Source organism: Syngnathus scovelli, chromosome 15 (assembly GCF_024217435.2).
Source record: "Syngnathus scovelli strain Florida chromosome 15, RoL_Ssco_1.2, whole genome shotgun sequence".
NCBI lineage: Eukaryota > Metazoa > Chordata > Actinopteri > Syngnathiformes > Syngnathidae > Syngnathus > Syngnathus scovelli.
The window spans coordinates 13,054,125-13,072,752 of record NC_090861.1 but is presented as its reverse complement, the minus strand read 5'-3'; the positions used below and the strand labels follow the sequence as shown (position 1 = coordinate 13,072,752).

Genomic DNA, 18,628 nt, shown 5'->3' with positions numbered 1-18,628 from the left:
GTTGCTGGACGTGCGCCGGAAGGGCCGAGGCTGGCAATTCCTGGTGGACTGGGAGGGTTACGGGCCAGAGGAGCGGCAATGGGTGCCGCGTAGCTATATCCTGGATCCCGGGCTATTGGATGACTTTTATGCGGCTCACCCCGATGCTCCGGGTCCGTCTGGGATCCGGCCCTAGGGGGGGGGTTATGTTATGCTGTCATGTGTCGTCCGGATCACTTCCTGTTTTATTGTGTGATTTTCCTCTCGTTCCAGTCAGTGTGTCCTTCCCCTGTGCGTCCGGTCACGTGAAGCCCTGATTCCAAGTGTGTGCACCTGCGTCAATGACCAACTGTCTTCACCTGTGTTCCCCTCCTGTGTCCATATAACCCGCGTCTTTCCCCGTATCCAGTGCCAGTGCGTCTTGCCTTGTCAGAACACTAGCGATCACGAAACCCTCGAGTTCCACGTAGAAGCCTTGTTTGAGCAAACTTGATCACCGATGTTAACTTGGTTACATCGCTACCTTGTTTTTGTATTTCCCTCGGTTCGAGGCGCTTTGATTTCCCCTTTTTCTCCCTCGGTTCGAGGCGCCTTGGTTTTCCTTTTTTTCCCTCCTAGTGAGGTGTTTTTTGTTCGACTGTCAGTGGAGACAATAAAAGCCTTTTTGGACATTGAACTCTCTGCATTCGAGTCCTCTCCCTGCTCTGCGCCTGACATGGTGCCCCCCAAAATAAAAAGATGTCGGCATAACGGGTTTTTTCAACCTTGTATTCAAACACAAACACATTTGGTATATTAACACCATCAACTACAAGCCAACAAACACAAAATTAAAACATCAATGTTAGCATAACGTGTGTCGGCTGGCAATGGCATAGCAGCAATGCTGTCTGTCACTCACTCACTCACTCACTCACTCACTCACTCACTCGTGAAGACCAATCAGCAGCGCCAGCGAGCGTTAGATGGAGGAGGGACTTTACGAGTCAGTGACGTAACTTCCCGTTCACGAACGAGCCTGGGATTGCATTTCCCATTCACCAAAGAACGAATCTGCGAGTGAACGAATCAGTGAGTGATTTGCATTTCCAGTTCATCGCGAGAGCGGATCAGTGAGGGAACGAATCCTGACTTTCCCGTTCGCGAACGGGTCAATGAGTGAACTGCCTTCCTGTGCATCAACGGATCAGTCGGTGAACGTGTAATTAGTAATTAATTAGTCAGTCAAAAATACATGTTTGTTTTGCGTTTCAATTCATCATCATCGGCGGTCACTCGGGACGAGTATGACTGTCTTCTTCTCTGGGTCATCTACTTGTGGGTCCGCAGGTGGGCGTAGAGGCCGATCCGGGATCCACATATTTTTCTGCACTGTGGCCAGGGGAAAGTCGTGGTGGGTTGTGGTCGTGCTGGAGCCTGTTTTTGTCTTTCCTTACGGCGTTGTGGTTTGGTTTCTGCGACACGGCGGAGTTCCTTTTCGTGATGTGCTGCACCTTCTTGCACCGCTGCCCTCCAGCAGTTCCTGTTCAAGGTGATGCGCTCCCAGTCCTGAGATGTTATTTGGAATTTCTTGAGATTGGACTTGAGGTTGTCCTTGAAACGTTTCTTTTGCCCGCCCGGGGCTCGCGGACCTCTCTTCAGCTGGGAGTATAACATCTGTTTGGGGAGGCGGGTGTCAGCCATGCGGATGAGATGTCCTGTCCATCGGAGTTGGTGCTGCATTATTAAGGTGGTGATGCTCGGTATCCTGGCTTCCTCCAGAACGCTGATGTTTGTGTGTCTGTCCTCCCATTTGATCCTGAGTATTTTCCTCAAGGTTCTCTGGTGTTGTTGTTCAAGAGCTCTTAGTAGGTGCCTGCTGTAGGTTGTCCATGATTCTGCCCCATAAAGTAAGGTGGGGAGAACCACAGCTTTGTAAACCAGGAGCTTGGTGTCAACCCGGAGGTCTCTGTCTTTAAAGACTCTTTTCCGGAGTCTGGCATGCGCTCCACTGGCACAGCTCAGGCAATGCTTGACCTCAGAGTCAATGTCCGCTTTGGAGGAGAGAAGGCTGCCGAGGTAGGGGAAGTGGTGAACATATTCAAGTGCAATGTTATCCACATTTGTGATGGGCGGAGTAGATGGCTGGTTGGGTGGGGGTTGATGTAGCACCTAGGTCTTCTTGATGTTCACGGTCAGACCCAGGGCTCTGTATGCCTTAGCAAAGGAGTTCAGGATGCCCTGGAGGTCTTCTGCAGAGTGTGCTGCAATGGCATTATCGTCTGCATACTGGAGCTCCATGACCGTGGTGGTTCTGATCTTGGTTTTGGCTTTGAACCTGTTAGGGTTGAAGAGCCTGCCATCAGTTCTGTACCAAATCGGGATTCCGTGTGGTAGTTCTTCATCGATGAGGTGGAGTATGGCGGCAATGAAGACAGAGAACAGGGTGGGTGCAACGATGCATCCCTGTTTGACCCCTGTCTCTCCAGTGAAAGGCTCAGACAAGGAGCTGTTGTTGAGCACTGTGGCTGCCATTCCGTCATGTAATAATTGCAGTATTCTGACGTATTTATCCGGGCAACCATACCTCAGAAGGATGCTCCATAGGGCCTGGCGATCCACCGTGTCAAAGGCCTTTGTCAGGTCTATGAAAGTCATGAACAAAGGCTGTTTATGGTCACGGCATTTCTCCTGGAGTTGGCGTGCTGTAAAAATCATGTCTGCAGTGCCTCTAGATGGGCGAAAACCGCACTGTGCTTCTGGGAGAACTTCCTCAGACAGTGGCAGTAGGCGATTGGCAAGAGCACGAGCAAGTACTTTGCCAACTGCTGAAAGGAGCGAGATGCCCATATAGTTTCCGCAATCCGCTTTGTCCCCTTTCTTGAAAATGGTCACTATCAGAGCATCCCTGTGCTCCGAGGGGAGTTTCCCAGACCTTCAGAAAGAGGGAATGGAGGTAGAGCTGGAGCTCTGGTCCACCTTCCTTTAGGACCTCAGCTGGGATCCCATCTGGCTCAGAGGCCTTGTTGTTCTTCAGGCTCCTGATGGCATCTTGGACCTCTGCTGAAGTGGGAGGTTCACCCATGTCTTCCCTGATGGGACTCTAAGGGATGTGACTGAGGAAATCTGACTGAGTTGTGCTGTCACGGTTGAGGAGTTCCTGAAAGTGCTCTCTCCACCGGTTGTTTATGGACTCATTGTCCTTCAACAGCTCCTGCCCGTCTTTAGAGCGCAGGGGGTTTTGGCCGCGATGGCTTGGACCGTAGACAGCCTTGGTAGCATTGAAAAAGCCCCTGGTGTCACCAGAGTCTGCCAAACTCTGGATTTCCAGTGCCCTTTCTGTCTACCAGGAGTTTTTAATCTGTCTCACCCGGCTCTGGACGTCAGCCTTGGCTCTGGAGTGAGCCTGTCTCTTTGCTGTGCAGGTGATGTCATTTTGCCAGACACGAAATGTTTCCCTTTTCTTGGAGATGAGCTGTTCTATCTCTGTGTCGTTCTCATCAAACCAGTCCTGATGCTTTCTGGCCTTGTACCCGAGAGTGGCACTGCAGGTGTCGAGGATGGAAGACTTGAGCAGGCTCCAGTGTTCTTCAATGTCCTCAGGGTATTCCTGATTGGGGCTTTCTCCAAGAGAGGCCTGAGACAGCTGCAGGGCGGCAGTTTTATTCAGGGTCTCAAGGTTTAGTGTTTGCCGGCTCAGCTTCTTTTGCAATCTCCTCTTCCTCTTGAGTCTGATGGACATTGTGGATCGTATCAGGCGGTGATCTGTCCAGCAGGCCTCTGAATCCATCATGGCTTTTGTGATGCTCACGTCGCGCTGATCCCTGGCTCTGACAATGACATCTCTCAATATAATAATCTTGTCCTCCTTGGGGATTTTTGACAATACCTCATCCAGACAGGCATTTTTTTTCCTCATCAGAAACGAGGGTAGGTGCATAAGCACTAAGAACTGTTGCCGTCTGGTTGTTTGCCAGCACCAGACGGAGGGTCATCAAGCGCTCACAGGGAGTTCAGAGAGGTGACTGATCAGTTGGTTCTTGATGGCAAAACCAACCCCATGGATCCTAGGCTCATCTGTGGCCTTTCCTTTCCAGAAGAAAGTGTATCCACCCTTTTCCTCCTTCAGATGACCTTCCTCTGCCCGTTGGGTTTCTGAAAGAGCAGCTATGTCAATCCGGCATCTTCTCAGTTCCCTGGCAATGATGGTGGTTCTCCTCTCCAGCCTATCACTGGTTACACTGTCCATTCGAGTGCTCACATTCCATGCTCCAAAATTCATGTTTGTGTTTTCGACCGCATATTGGTGATCCCTCTGAACGCGGTAATCCAGTCGGGAGGTTTGAGGCAGGCTATGTTTAGGGCACCTTTTCTAGCCCCTTCCCCATCAGGGGTGAGCAGAGTGGATCCTAAAAAGGGCTGCTCAGTCGTGGATGCAGCTACCAAAGAGCTCTTTCTGCCTCGGTCCAAGAGCCCAACAATCATCTAACATCCACCGCCTGATGTGCCAGCTTCGGACTAGGGGCTTCCAGGCTTCACAATCCTGCCCCCGTTGCTACTTACTGGTCGCCACAGGACTTTAATCCGGGATGTAAGGTGGATTCCCTGAAAAAGATGCCTGTGCGTGACTTTGTTTAAAGTGGGGAGACTGACAGACAGTCACCACACTGTCCTTGACAGATCGGGGTCAGAATCCAGTGGCAAGGAGACCAAGACGACTGGTGACCCTTTTCTGCTGCAGCCTTCATCCGCCTTCCCAGCCGTTGTGACGCCACCAAGGTGCCAGTTACCGTGTGTGGCTACGAGGAGGCGTGTGCAAGTCTTGGCAATGGAGAGGCTGTGTACCGGCTGAGGAGGCTTATACACTCGGCTCCTCTTGTCACCCCCGGAAACAGAGGGCTAGCCGGTGGCGGTAGCTGAAAGTAGAAAAGTAGCAAGCCGAGGCAGCATGCACAAACTACAGGCACTACTACTCCAATACTACTGCACTGACGCATCACATGCCCTGTGTGTTGATGGAACACACACACAGACACACAGCTTTTGGGTATGACTATTTGCACCTATCGTCTACCGTGTGCATCTGCCGCAATCTAACAAAATGGATGCGCCACACCCATGATGCATGCACTTTGCGTTACGGAGTAAGGACATTTCTGGAAAGAAACACGATGCGTAATTCATTTATTTCAGACGACACATAAACGGATAAAAACAACTTTTAAAGTGTTCTTTTATCAAAATCTTTGATTTCGGTTGGCCCCCCAAAAAAATGCACAGGCGCCATTATGAAATGTGCTTCCAAAATTATTTACCAGATGACATTATAACTGTAAGCACTGATATGTACTGACCAAGTAAAATCAGTAATATTGAATCATTGCCCAGTGTTAATTTGTAGCAGTCATGATATGCTACACACTCACAGAGGGCAACAGTTAGTACATTTTTTTTAAACTTTGGTGTGGCTGAACGGGGCCTTTTGCTCCACACCAAACCCGGCTCCAGAATTTTCATCGGGGCGGAAGTGCACACCAGCCCACAGTTGTAGGAAGAGGCCAGGGCCCTGGTCTACCCCAACTCAGTGGTATCATCTCCTCAGGAGGTAGTCACAAAACTACCTGAGATGGGTGTCACTGGATGGCATAGTAACCAATTTAAGTTACCTGCACCCACAAATGCACATGTACACACATGTATTTGTGTACACTTGTGAAGACATGATGCATGTGCAATAATGTACATGCATACGCATGCAAAGCTCCCCCCCCCCCCCCCCACACACACACACACAAAATCATTGAAATCCTCTGTTTAGTACTAAGGTACCAAACGTTATTATTTTTTTGTCATCTTTAAGGTTGTGTACACAGACACAGGACACACTCATTGTCAAACACAATTATTGTAATTGGGATATCAATTTGGTCCACTTTAGATGCGTCCAATCTGCATGGTGCGCCAAGGAGGGAACCGCCTTGCGCCAATTCGGAGTTTAACACTTAAGTAAAGTAAGTAGCCATTTGTACTTCCCACTTTGCACGCATACTTATACGCATTTTTAAACTACCGCAAAATTGGCCTTTGGCGGGAGGCTAATCTAGTAGAGCTGAAGGTAGGGGGTTCCTTCCAATTCACACACCTGAGTGCCCAGGTGACCGAGTCAGGAGTAACGCTCCATTCTACAACATACACAGATGTAAAGGTTAGTAAATGGCTTCATAGCAGTGGAATTGAAAAGGTGACTAAATAACATCATCAAAGCGCCAGATTAACTTTTGGCAATGGATAAACGCTTTCATTTAGGTGCACCAGCACTAAATCTAGGTGCGCCGACATTTCATTTATTATTTGTACATTTTTCAACCGATTCAACCCATTCCAAAGCATTTCCATCCTTCCAGTTTGACATTCACATCATTCAGCACAGGGTTAGGGTTAGGGTAAGGGTAGGGTTAGGGTTAAGTAGAGAGTTCCTCCCCCGAGGGAGAGGAGCAAAGGTACGGTCCTACCATCCACGCCCACGTCCCACAACCAGCCCCAGAGCACCCTGTCCATCGTGGCTGCGCCAGCCATGCTGGTCAGGCCAAATTGGGCTTAATAAACATGTATTTGCTTTGTAATTGTTGTTTGTTTTTGTGTTTGCACTTTGCCTATCCGGTCGCCTTTGTTATATATGTAATAAATGAGTCTCGACTTGGCATGATAGATTGACAGCTGCATTTGCGGTCAAATTAGTTGTACCTCGCACTTAATTCATCGACTCCCCTATCTGGGTGGAGCGAGAGCATCTTGCTCTGTGCGGCATCCATGCGCTCTCCTATCTGGGTAGAGCGTGGGTAAATTATAATTTTGCGTCTAATTGTTTTCCTATTGGCGCTAGTTTGCGCTCCCTTTTATTTCCTCCTTGTGGCCATCGACAACGTTTCGGCATCTTTTGTGCCTTCCTCAGGTCTGGCACACGGGAATTGCAGCTAAATTTAGTTTTGTTGCATGTGGGTTAAGGTTAGGGGGTTAGGGTTTAGGGTTAGGTATTTTGAGTTTATCTCGCTAAACCTTCCCCAAAGGGTCCGCCGACCCTGTCGGTTAGATAGAAGGCAACGGAAGGCACGAGCCTACGCATGTCTCACCAGTAAACCTCGCCGTACCAGGTCACATAAAATCTGGATTGGGTACGAAGGACAGCGAAGTGAGAATGCACCTCTGCCAGAACCTCCCCCGAGTAGCTGAGGCGCTACCCAGGTCTTCGGCCAGCAAGATGGAAAAAATAAGAGAAGAAAAAAAAACAACCTAAAGTCCTACCCTTGGATTACATTATGTCTATTCACTTTGAACCATTGTTTACCTCATGTCTTGTTTTTATATTCAACCAACCGTTTTCCTTAGAAGTTAGGGGTTAGGGTCAGCTAAAAAGTTCCTCCCCCGAAGGAGAGGAGCAAAGGCACGGTCCTTCTATCCTTACCTGCCCCCCATAACCGGCTCCAAAGTATCCTACCCATTGCGGACGCGCCAGCCATGTTGGCCCGGACTACTTAGGGCTTAATAAAGTTATTTTTTTTACCTTGAACTCGTGTTTGTGCTTCTTGTATGTTTGATTTTGACTGTACTTACCCGATCTGGTCACCTGAGGGAAAAAAAAACACTAATTTAAAGTCCTACCCTTGGATTACCTTTGTCTATTCCCTTTTAACTATTTTTGAACTAATATCTCGTTTTTATATTCAACCAACCATTTTCTTTAGAGGTTAAGGTTAGGGATTAGGGTTAGGGGTTAGGTTTAGGGATTAGGGGTTAGGTTTAGGGATTAGGGGTTAGGGATTAGGGGTTAGGTTTAGGGATTAGGGGTTAGGACTAGGTCTATAAGGTTATCTCGCTACACCTTCCCCAAAGGGTCCGCCGACCCAGCCGGCCAGACAGAAGGCAGCGGAGGGCACAGGCCGACGCATGTCCCCCTCAGCAAACCCCGCCGCACCGGAGTCGCACAAACTCCGGAACGAAGGACGGCGAAGCGAGACCGCACCTCAACCAGAACCCCCCCCCCCCCCCCCGGAGCAGCCGAGGCGCCCCCCAGGACCCCAGCCAGCAAGACGGAAAAACAGCGAGACGCGAGAGAAGAAAGCCACCCCATCCCTGGACCACATCACGTCTACCACCCTTGCAGCATTCTTGACCCAATATCTTGTTTCTATACTCAACCAACCACTTTCTTCAAAAGGGATCCCATTAAGTCGACATTGTTGTTCTGGGTAATTTGAACGTCATAATTTTGTAGACACCTCATCAGTAGTGGACCTTGGGGTCACAGAGTGTTTCGGCCATTATCACCAGACACCCTCGCCCAAGGGAGGCCCCACCGGGGTCGATCAAGCCCCGGAGTGTGTCTACCTCCTCAATCGAAATCTCAGTATCTGTCTAGTCAACTGTCCAGCTTTAACGCAGACAGCATAAATCAATTGGTCAGTCTTTTAGTCCTTTTGTTGTGCTGATTTGTTCAACCATTAAACCTACGTACAAAACCTTTGTATTCCTTTGTATGGCATGCCACAAGTCTGGTAAAACAAAGTTTAGGGCTAACCTGGTATAGTTTTGGTTCGCATGCTCCCGCATATCCCATCTCAATAAAGTCTAGCATAGCGTAATACAGCATAACCTAGCCTTGACGATTAAAAAAGTTTCACCTGATATTCTCAAAGAATCGGAAGAATCTTCCATATTAACTGGAAACAAGGTCTTCCCCAGTGCCCTTCCCCCGAGTCACCGTCCTACCGCCGAGCACCTCCTCCCCAGAGCCTCAGCGAAGCAACTGACGGCTCTCGTCATACAATCACGCACCCACATCTAACTGATAAGCACCAAAAATATATATATATCGGCAAACCCTATCGGTACTGTTTAATTGGTTTAGTCGTGCAACATTTAAATGTAAATTGAATTCATAATTTAAATCCAATCATATATTTAGGAATACATTCATCTACGTAAATTGCGATCCCCCTAAGTCCCGCCCCCTGGAAACACTCGTAAACTCCTGTCAATCACCCTGGCGGCTCTTTTCTCCGTAATCCCCCTATCTTTCAAAACCTCACATCGCCCAAATAAACGATCAATATAAAATAACATTCTCCTAAATCCCCTGGTATTATTAAAGTGTGTACCCCGATCCCCTTCATTCGTAGAATTAATTTATAACATTAATACGATCGTACATTCAAGATTCAAGAGTTTTTTATTCGCCATGTTTGAGCGTGCCAAACAAGGAATTTGACTTCGGTAAATCACAGCCTCTGTTCAACATTTAGGTGACTAACAACAACACTCAGGACATGTGAAGAACGAAAGATATTCTCAAACACCCCCTGATCTTAAACTCCCAAGAGGGCAAGGAAAAACTCAAAACTCCAGCTAGGGGAAATGAGAAACCTTGAGAAGAGACCACAGATGGGAGGGTCCCTCTTCTAGGATGACCAGGCTGCAATGGATGCAGAGAGGACACATAGTACAAACAGTGTAGACAAAAAAGGTGTGGCAAGCGGGATGTTATTGCACAGTAATGACTCTGAGACTCTAAGAGTGGTGTGAGTTCATCAGAGCGACAGCCTGGGGGAAGAAGCTGTCTCTGTGTCTGCTGGTTTTAGTGTACAGAGCTCTATAACGGCGTCCGGAGGGGAGTAGTTCAAACAGGCTGCAACCTGGGTGCGAAGGGTCTGTTGAGATGTTACTTGCAAGTTTCCTGGTCCTGGACAGGTACAAGTCTTGGATAGATGGGAGGTTGATTCCAATTATCTTTTCTGCAGTCCTTATTGTCCGTTGCAGTCTGTGCTTGTCTTGTTTGGAGGCCGATCCAAACCAGACAGTGATGGAGGTGCAGAGGACAGACTGGATGATGGCAGTGTAGAAGGTCTTCAGCAGCTCCCGTGGCAGGTTGAACTTCTTGAGCTGTCTCAGGAAGTACAGCCTCTGCTGGGCCTTCTTCCGGACAGAGTCTATGTGGCCGGTCCATTTCAGGTCCCGAGAGATTGTGGTTCCCAGGAACTTGAAGGTGTCTGATGAGAGAATAGTATTACTGCGGATAGTGAGGGGTGAAAGTGGTGAAGGGCCTCGCCTGAAGTCCACTGTCATCTCCACGGTCTTGAGCGGGTTCAAGTCCAGGTGGTTTTGGCTGCACCAGTGACCAGCCGCTCCACCTCCTGTCTGTACGCAGTCTCATCACCGTTCTGGATCAGTCCGATGAGAGTGGTGTCGTCTGCATACTTCAGGAGCTTCACGGAAGAGTCACTTGCGGAGAAATCGTTGGTGTAGAAGAGAAGAGCAGTGGGGAGAGGACTGTTGACAACATTTATCTGAAATCAATCTCGGAGACGGTAGGTCTTTCTTGGCTTAGCGTTTTCTCCTGCGCAGAAGGGCGCATCCCAGACACAGCAAGTGTGGCTGAGATTCGCGCTCTGCTCTGAGTTTTGCCGACCTTTTTATTGAGAAAGAAACAATTGGGCAAGTGTACATGATCGGGTAGGTTCACAGGCAGGAAATACATTCCATAGTTATATCTCATTACCACAGAACAAACTCTCATGGACGGAGCAGTATGGACGTCTCATGACTATTAGCTTAACAAAAACGTAGTCTTTAGTGGCCCTGGGAATACATCCCGGTGTCGTACTCATGACTTCAACTTAAATGAGACCTCTGTCTGCTTCAGCCATCCCATGACAATCTCATGATCTGAACATGTCTAGCTAACTATGGGGCTTATTGTATAGCGCGGCTAATGACTCCAGTCATTAGCCGGCCATATGCCCCCAAATCATTTTCACAAGGCTAGATGGTCACATACTGCGGAGAGTCTTGCACACAAAAGTAGATACATAGAATCCAATGATAAAAAGTATATCATTTCCAACATTCCCTCCTGTTTTTAACATTGGAATTCATGGGAAAACAAAACATCAACTAATAACTACATATGTGTATACATGAGTATATGCTTACACAATATAGTATAGTACCATCAAAAAGCATGAAAGTTTACATTCCAGAGTTTATCAGAACTACAGCCCTTCATCCGGCTTTGGCTATGTTCGTTATAATGGAATGTATTTTGTTCTGGATCGTCAAGAAAAATAGACAGGTAGGCGATTTACGCAAGGCGGTCCCACTCATCTTGTTCACACTGGGCCAACATGATATTCTGGACAGCAGATGCTGATGTCAACCTTTTAGTCATGTGACTAATTAAAATAATGCCGCATGTGGTCGTTTGATAAAGTAATGAAGGACATAATATTGACACAATATCACAGCATACTGCAAAGTTGAAATGCTCTTAGTTTTGCCCCCCTTGCATATGTATGTGTCTGTCGATGAATTGCTCTGGGATCACTGCCCAGGGCCTGCTGTCCATCCAAGATCTTTATGTCCACTTCACCGTCCTCAGAGTCTCTTCCCAGGCCCCGGTCAGCGTTCAGGAGTTCCCTAGTAATCGACATCTCCATAACCAGTCGTCAGCAAACAATTCTTCTCCTTTGTGGTTGTTTGGGGCACGGGGATGATTGGTGGTCGTTGTTCAATAGAACCTCCAAGCGTCCCTGCATCTACTCCTACGATCCAGAGGCCCGCGTGAACCTAAAACAAACAAACAAACAAACAAACAAACAACAACACTCCCCCCAGGAGTTATGAATTATCTTCCTTATTTCTCATCGTGCTGTCAGTCTCGCACGATTTCTCCTGTGACTGCTGCCTGTTGAATTCTGGCACGTCCTGTTAAAGCCTCCAAAACAAGTGAATCCAAAAAAGCATTGAATGTCACAATTAAATTTTATATGTATCTACTTACGCACTCAAACGTAACTCCACCCCCCTTTAACACATTCGCCCAATGTGTCATTAGGCATTTAAAAAGGAACCGGCAAACGTCCTACCACATCATCACGTCTTGCAGCCAGTCCTGTCGAACCTTGCAGTCATCCAGGATCGTCATCCCCAAGTTCCTGAAAATTGACTGTGCACCTCACACTCGGCAATACCAACAACGGACACTTGTGCTCACAAAACTACACAGGCATCGAGTATCTACTAAATGAAAATAGACACACAATGAATCATGGCGCACGGGGATTCCGTCCTGAAAATCATCAATCATCATAAAAATCAAAAGGGTTAGGGTTAACATTTTCACGTGAATTCAACATAAACTTTCCAAGACTGCAATCGACAACCTGCAAAAGTAATACAAGTTATAAAACTGATGGAAATGATATACTTTTTATCATTGGATTCTATGTAACTACTTTTGTGTGCAAGATTCTCCGCAGAATCTGGCCTCGTGAAAATGACTTGGGGGCATATGGCAGTCATTAGCCGCACTATACAATAAGCCCCACAGTTAGCTAGACATGTGTAGATCATGAGATTGTCATGGGACGGCTGAAGCGGACAAAGGTCATGAGTACGGCACAGCAATGTATTCCCAGAGGCACTAAAGACTACATCTTTGTTGAGCTAATGGTCATGAGACGTCCATACTGCCCACTCCATAAAGAGTACTCCCTGTGTTCTGTGGTAATGGGATATAACTGTGGAATGTTGTTCTTTCTGTCTGGAAACCTATTCGACCATGTACACTTGCCCCTTTGTTTCTCTCTCAATAAAAGCACGGCAAATCTCAGAGCAGAGCGCGAATCTTAGCCACACTTGCTGTGTCCGGGATCCGCCCTTCTGCGCAGGAGAAAACGCTAAGCCAAGAAAGACCTACCGTCTCCGAGATTGATTTCTGGTAAATGTTGTCAACCCAACATTTTTGGGGGCTCGTCCGGGATTTCCTGAAAATCTGCTCGCTGATCCGAAGAGTGTTGAAGACGCCGAATCCGTGCACGGCAGAGGTCACAGGACGCCTGAAGGAAATCCCTGGGGAACAATGTTCATCCACCAGGCCGGCGTCCGGTTCAGCACCTCTCGGCAGCGAGGATTGACGGAAACTTCAAAGGAAATCTCTCGGAGACTCGGTGAGACCTTTTTGTTGGCTGCGTGGTTGGGGTATTTTAGTCCCCAGAAAAAGGGTACCTGGGTAAGGACAGCGGAGTCCTTGTTGTGAATTCCAAGTGATAGGAATTCGGTCTACAGATGGAACTTGTAGACGGAAATACTGTGATGGACCTCATTTGAACCATTTTAAATTGACAGATTACCCTAAACTTGCAAGTCTTAACTGTTATTTCTCTCAATTATACTGTAATTTCCAGAAACTCCTCCTATTTTCAGGCCACTATCTATCTTTTGTTTTCCTAACTTTGATTTTATGCCATTCTCTCTATTACCTTTCCACCTTTCCTGATTTGAGCCTTCAATTTCTGATCTAGTTTCCAAATTTTGCCTAGTATCATCTCTATTTTGACCTCAGTATTAATGGTGTTATGCTCACTTTACAGATATTACTGAACTGTCCTGAATTTATAATTCACTGCCAGTACATCGAAGGCCATTTCTCAGCTGTTCACTTTTTCCATGTTCCTGTTAGGCTCCACTATTCGAATCTTCGAATTTTCATATAGAGTTTCTTTTAGGTTCCTGTGTGGATCATGTTTCACACAAACAGGACATGCTTAAAAAAACATTTTTTTTTCAAGAATCTAAACCAAAGGTAACTAATAGGTAACTAATAACTCATCTCCCCCCTGTTGTCACATAAGTGACACAACAGGCGTTGCCTTAAAAGTCATTTTGGCAAAACAGTTTTGTTATTGACATCGTCAATAGCACCTTATCCATTATCACACCCTTTGTTGTTTGAACTAATATCATTTTCAATCTTGTCAATCCTTCTTCTACTTTTGGTGTCCACGCGAATGTATCTTTGACTGCTAACGGCTGTCCATGAGCCACTCCTGTTAGTGGCTTAGCAATTTCAGCATAGCATGGAGCCCAAGCTCAGCTGTAATGACAAAAAAAAACATCAGTTGTTCTTCGTGGCACCTCCTGGCTTTCCTGACCTCTCGGTTCAGTGTGTTTCTGGTCTGCTTGAACAGGTCCCGGTCGCCGCTCCTGTAGGCCTCCTCCTTGACTTTGCGCAGCCTCCTAAGGTTCGGTGTAAACCAAGGTTTGTCGTTGTTGTACGTGCAGAAGGTCTTAGTCTGCACACACAGATCCTCACAAAAACTGATGTATGATGTGACAGTGTCAGTGAGTTCATGCAAGTCTGAATTTGCAGCTTCAAAAACACTCCAATCGGTGCAGTCAAAGCAGGCTCGGAGGTCCTGCCTTGACTCCAATGTCCACTTCCTGACAGTCCTCACCACAGGCTTTTAGTTTTTAGTTTCTGTCTGTAGGCAGGGATCAGATGAACTAGACAGTGGTCCGAGAGTCCTAAAGCTGCACAAGCCACAGAGTGGTATGCATCCTTAATTACGGTGTAGCAGTGGTCCAGTGTCTGTGCCCCTCTGGTGGGACACGTTATGTGCTGTCTGTATCTGGGGAGTTTGTGTGCGAGGTTCGCCCTGTTAAGATCACCCAGAACAATGATTAGTGAATTTGGTAGAAGTTTCTCCATGTCTGTCACCTGGTCAGCCAGCATCTGCGTGGCTTCACTCGCACGTGCGTGTGGTGGGATGTAAACAGCCGCCATGACGATCGAGGAGAACTCCCGTGGTGAATAGAACGGCCGGCAGTTTATGAAAAGTGTTTCTAGGAGAGGGCTGCAAAACTCTTTCAACACCATGACATCGGTACACCAACGTTCATTAATGTAGAAACAGAGACCACCTCCCTTTGATTTTCCGGAGAGCTCCGCGCTGCGATCTGCACGCGTTAGCCGAAACCCAGCTAACTCCATGGCGTGGTGGGGGGTTCGTTCGCTAAGCCACGTCTCAACAAAACACAGCGTGGCGGATCTGCTGAAGTCCGTGTTCCTTGAAGTGAGGAGCAGCAGTTCGTCCATCTTGTTCGCCAGGGAGCGGACATTCGCCAGATGAATTGACGGTGGGGCAGAACGGAACCCTCTCTGCCTCAGCTTTACGAGGGCTCCCGCTCGTTTTCCGCGTCGCCGCCGTCGCGCTAGCTTGTATAGCACCGCCGCTCCGGCTAAAATCTCCGACAAACAGTCTGAATCAGAGAGAACAGGAGAGAAAATACCAGAAGAAGACTGACCGATGTTTAACAGTGCTTCTCTAGTAAAAGTGATCCGGGATGGACAGCAGAAGACACAGAAAACACACAAAATAAGACAAAGAAACAGAGAGCGACTCACCGTGGCAGCCATCCGCGGCGCCATCAGTCGTAACCAAATCCCCGTAAGCGTATCGTAGCTAATGTTATGAGCGTTAGCTGTGTTTCCTTTATTGATATCCGGCAATTTAATATTTTCTCTTTTCGTTCTCTTTTACCTTAGCATACTCCCGCACATCCTATACCAATAAATTCCAGCATAGCGTAGTACCGCATAACGTAACTTTAGCAATTAAAAAGGGTTCACCTGTTTCTCTCAAAGAATCGGAAGAATCTTCCACCTTACCTGGAAAGAAGGTCTTCCCCAGTGCCACTCTCCTGAGTCACAGCGCCACCGCCGAACGCCACCCCCCCCCACGAGCCTCAGCGAATTAACTGACGGCTCTCGTCATCCCATGACGTTCCCACATCTAACCGATAAGCCCTAAAACATTCGGTAACCCCTATGGTACCGTTTAATCGGGTTAGACGTGAAACATTTAAATGTAAATTGAATTCATCCTCTAAATCAAGACATATATTTAGAAATACATTCATCTACATAAATTCCGATCCCCCTAAGTCCCGCCCCCTGGAAACACTCGTAAACTCCTGTCAATCACTCTGGCGGCTCTTTTTTCCGTAATCCCCCTATTTTACAAAACCTCACATCGCCCAAATAAACGAACAATATGGAATACCATTCTCCTAAATCCCCTGGTATTATTAAAGTGTGTACCCCGATCCCCTTCATTCGTAGAATTAATTCATAACATTAATACGATCGTACATTCGTAACCAAATCCCCGTAAGCGTATCGTAGCTAATGTTATGAGCGTTAGCTGTGTTTCCTTTATTGATATCCGGTCTCATTCATCCGGCAATTTAATATTTTCTCTTTTCGTTGTCTTTTAGCTTAGCATACTCTCACATATCCTATACCAATAAAGGCTAGCATAGCGTAGTACCGTATAACTTAGCTTTAGCGATTAAAAAGGGTTCACCTGTTTTTCTCAAAAAGAATCGGAAGAATCTTCCACATTACCTGGAAAGAAGGGCTTCCCCAGTGCCACTCTCCTGCCTCACAGCGCCACCGCCGAAAGCCAACCCTTCTTTTCTCTTTTCTTTTCTCTCCCACGAGCCTCAGCGAAGCAACTGACGGCTCTCGTCATTCAATCACGTTCCCACATCTAACTGATAAGCACTAAGACATTCTGTAAACCCTATTGGTACCGTTTAATTAGGTTAGTCGTGAAACATTTAAATGTAAATTGAATTCATCATCTAAATCAAATTATATATTTAGAAATACATTCATCTACGTAAATCGCGATCCCCCTAGGTCCCGCCCCCCGGAAATACTCGTAAACTCCTGTCAATTACTCTGCCGGCTCTTTTTTTTTCTGTAATCCCCCTATTTTCCCAAACCCTCCCCTCGTCCAAATAAAAAATTCATATGGAATAAAATTCTCCTCAACCCCCTGGTATTATTAAAGTGTGTTACCCGATTCCATTAATTCGTAGAATTAATTTATAACATTAATACGATCGTATATTTGTAACGAAATCACTATAAGCGTATCGTGGCTAATGTTATGAGCGTTAGCAACGCGGAAGTACTTTTTCATTTCTGAATTTAAAGGGTATCATTAATCCCCTAATATTCGCGTCTAGCCGAGCTCTATTCGTACCACAGCGATTTAGTGTGCCAAGGGCGCCCTCAAGCGTCCCATCACGTACTATGTTTTCCTTTTATGTGTTAGAAGAAAAATCCTTCTTTTTTTTATATTTTTCTTTTAGAGTTTGCTTAAAATCAAAAATATAATTCGATTATAGTCCCCCCTTTTTTTTGTTTTGTAATTTAATTCAATTTAATCGTAAATTTTTAGATTTGGTTGGATTAAAATTCATTCTGGAATCTCATTGCATTTAGGATCAACATAAGGTTCAGTTTAGATTAATTTTGTTGAAATTTGGTGTAATTCCTAATTAATTTAGCGTTAATGGTTAGGGTCAGAGGTCAAGGTTAGAATTAGGGTTTGGGTTAGGTTTTCATTCTGAATCTGAACTTATGTAAGTTTTATGAATTGATTAAGTGTTAGGATTTAATGTTAGAGTAGAGTCCAAATAAGGATGAAGATTAGAATTTGGTGTCCGAGTTGGGCACTTTATCTATGTTGTCAGGAAAACCAGCCAACCAGAGTTAGACTCTTTGATTAAATGGAAAGTGTCAGGTTTTTCTCCAACCTCCTTTCAGCCGTCTCCCAATCACATAAACATCCCCCACAAGAACTTAAACCAAGGAACAATTATGATATTTTCCCTAATTTCCATATATCGTTTCGGGAGGGCATTCCCTCCAAATTTTCCCCAACCGTGTAAACTCCACCACTAGAACTTCTATTTTAACCCCGATATTCCAGTGTTCTCCGTTTCCGTTGTTGCCAAATTGAGTCCTAGTGGATATTGAGTTTTCAACCTCCTGACCCATCTCATTTCCGCGTTTTCCCTATCCCTTTGTGTCCAGCCCGCACAGCTCTCCAAAATCCGTATTCTCAAGTTACGTAACCCGTGCAGGCGGAAATGGCGTACTACATGCGTGTTACGCTTCTGGTTATGTGTGATGCTGTAGCGGTGCGCATGCAGTCTGCTTCTGACATCATTTCGAGTCCGTCCCACATACATAACTCCACACAATCGACAGCTCATACAGTAGACCGCATTCCGCGTAGACAAGGCCTTACCCGTCTGTGTGAAGAAATGTTCTTTCTTCTGAGAGTCTGTTATCACTCCTATTGATCTCCTGGCTGCACGAGAGGACCCACTTTTCATTTTAGTGCTAACCAACAAATCTTTTAAATTTGGATTCCTTTTGAAGGCTGAAACCACCTTATGTTTCGCCTTCAGGTCAGTCAGCGCCGACGCTTCCAAATTCTGTTTAATTTTTCTGTGAACATTGACTGTGTAAGAGTTGTAAATCGAAATTAGAGGAAGTATAATTTTTTTAACCCGCTGAGTGTCCCCTCTTCTTCCTTTTTTCCATGTTTGTAGCTTAATCGTGCGAAGAAATGACCGAGAATAACCTCGTTGCTGTAATGACCTGAACAAGACTTTGGTCGCTTCTTCCCTATCTTCTGTGCGAGTGCAAATTCTCCCGAATCTCAAGAGTTGTGAATAAACCAAACCCCCAAACGTGTGTCTAGGGTGAAAACTCTTTTTGTGTAGTAGCGCATGAGTATCTGTGGATTTAAAAAATACTCTGACATCAAGTCCCCCTGTTGTATGAAATTCCGGTCCCTTATATGTAGTTGTGTCAAGAAAATTAATTTCCCTCTCGCTAATCTGTGCCGTCAGTTTAATTGAAGGGTGGTGGCCATTTAAGGTTTTAAGAAACACGTCAAATTCTTCCCTAGAATCTCCCCAAATTCCCCAAATATCATCTAAGAACCTCAGGTAAGCTATAGGTTTCTTAGAG

At 46.3% G+C, this 18,628-nt stretch overlaps 1 long non-coding RNA gene across 3 annotated transcripts; it reads right to left on the bottom strand.

The window, feature by feature from the left end:
• Nucleotides 1-13,553: 13,553 nt before the first annotated feature.
• LOC137840971 (uncharacterized) lies at nt 13,554-18,122 on the bottom strand. 3 transcript variants are annotated; one of them, XR_011088218.1, is made up of 3 exons: nt 15,461-17,578; nt 13,944-15,051; nt 13,554-13,885 (listed from the first exon to the last, which is right to left on the bottom strand). It is a non-coding gene; the product is annotated as an uncharacterized lncRNA (long non-coding RNA). The 3 variants fall into 3 exon arrangements; XR_011088217.1 differs by having other exon boundaries at nt 16,199-17,001; XR_011088216.1 differs by having other exon boundaries at nt 13,944-18,122.
• Between the last annotated feature and the right edge of the window lie 506 nt (nt 18,123-18,628).